Source organism: Dasypus novemcinctus, chromosome 3 (genome assembly GCF_030445035.2).
Source record: "Dasypus novemcinctus isolate mDasNov1 chromosome 3, mDasNov1.1.hap2, whole genome shotgun sequence".
Classification (NCBI taxonomy): Eukaryota; Metazoa; Chordata; class Mammalia; order Cingulata; family Dasypodidae; genus Dasypus; species Dasypus novemcinctus.
Window position 1 is genome coordinate 140,360,030 of NC_080675.1, and position 2,376 is coordinate 140,362,405.

The following is a 2,376-nucleotide window of genomic DNA, read 5'->3' on the forward strand; positions in this document are numbered from 1 at the left end:
GGAGAGAAATAAATAAATAAATAAATCTTAAAAACAAAAACCTGGATATTTGATATCATATAGGAAGCATCTACTAAATTACTGATTTTTCTTTCACTTTTTGTCCAGATATCAGATAGAGACAGTGTTCATGTCACTGGTTTTAATTTAACAATTGTTGTGTCCTTCATAAGTACTTTACGTCAAGCAGAGTCCATTTCAATGAGATGAATTCTCTTTTTTGGCACTGGCTTTTTTCCTCTGGTCACATTATCACATGCTTAATTTTCTTTAAAGAGGAAAAATATTGAACATAATGATGAAAGTAAAAACACAATCCGTTCATCGAAAAGAAATACTGTTCACACTCTTGGGTGTTTTTCTCTGTGTATAAATGTTTATGGATTTGGGTTAATACTAAATATTGGAAGTTTATCTCCCTTTTTCCAGATACCATCACAGCTTCTTAAAAAATGATTATAATGGCACAATGATATTCCAAAGTATGGAAATGCCATTATTTATCTATTCTTTTAATTTAGGAAATTTATCTCATTTTCTCTTCTTTTCTCCCTCCCTCCCTCCCTCCATCCCTTCCTTCCTTCCTTCCTTTTTGCTATTATATGTAATGCTGTAAAGAACATCCTTGCATGTAATTCTTCTCCTCTGTCTTTGATTATGTCCCTAGGATATACTCTTAGAAACGGAGTTACAGGATTGTGCTTCCATCTGCCCCACCTTCACCCTCACCTCCAACTCACTACCTTTCTTCATTCTGCTCTATATCTTTCTAGATTGCATCTCCAGTATCCCTTGCCCTCTGACTTCCTTGGGATTCAGTCAGTTGTAGCACCAGTAGGAGATGGGAGGTCAAGAAGAGAGAGAATTCCACTCTTTCCTCACATTTCTGCTTTGAGGCAGAGGCTATATGTTCCTCCCCATCATCCCAACCGCCTACATGGTCCCAGGTCTTACTGGATTCCAGAAGCTATTTTCCTCCATTTGTCCTTTAAGTCCTACGGCTGGTAGCAGTTTGCCTCTATTCTCTAGGTGTTCCACTATCCATCCCTTGTTTTCTCCTTAAACCCCTTTATCCACCTTTAAGTAGTCCTTTTATTAGTCTCTTCATTTATACCATTCAGGGTAAATTCCCTTTCCTTTTGGGATCCTGACAGATACAAGCATTCAAGAGTATGAATTTTAAAAATAGATTCTTGATAGAAATTGCCAAATTGCTTTGCAGAAAAGTCATATCAATTAATTTTTTTTAGTTAGGCCAGTAAAAATAATTTATTGAGAAATGGGGGGAAAGAACAGAGCTAAGTCATATCAATTTATATTTCCACTGATAGAGTGTGAAAATATGAAAACCTGATGAGATGGACTCTTAATGTTGCATCTGAAGACACACAGCCTCCTGTTTGTTCCTTGGTGCCTTCCTCTTTGATGTTTCTCATAGGCAAAGGGTTCTGCCATAGGCCATCTAAAGAAAAGTCATAGATGACAAAGGTGAAAATATTGGGATAAGCAGTTGTGTATCATTTACAAAATCTGAAATTCACAGGGCAAAAAGAGACCCTGGATTATATTCTGAAAAAGACTTTGATTGATACCTTTGAATAGGGAAGAACATATTCTGGGTGGGCACATGGAACGTATGGTGTGGTTGGGCATGTCAGCTCATATGCAGTCCACAGCTACACAGTAACCCAAGAAACCAGTGGGGATGCAGTTGTCGTTCTTAAGGGCTTAGTGTCACCTCGTGGAAGAATCTTTACTTCATACTAATAGTCCTGGATTTCTTAGGAGAGCAGTTTGGAGGTATGTGGATTATGAGGAGAAGGAATCCACAAAGATATCTTCTTCCCCTACTGCTAAAACTACTGGCATTTTTACAAAATGGGTGCTAGAATGGGGCTGAGATTTCAGTTGAGGGGGATGTTTAGTCTATAGCAGACTCTGACACAGGTGGAAAGGTTGTGCTTTTCCATTTTCTTTCAAAATAAGGAGACACCTAGTGGACATAATATGAAAATGTCTACGGGAGCTGGTGAGTTTAGTCAACACCCAGGTAAATACAGTCTACAACTTGCATCAAAGCTTAATTCTACAAACGTGTTCTTATTAGAGTAATACCCAAAACCAGGAATAGAATCAGTCATTTTGCATAATCAAGATTCATTATTACCAAATATTTTGTAGTACCTGATAGTTTTGAAAGTCCTTTCAACATAAAATTTCTCACCAAAATACTCAATACCATAGTCTTGCCACAGGGCTGTGGGCTCCCCAAGGACAGGGGCCATACCCGTTGCCTATTAGCACCTTCCTCAGAGTCTTGTAGAGAAAGAAGAGGTGCTAGGGAAAAGTATGATGAACTTTACTGGTATGAGCCAC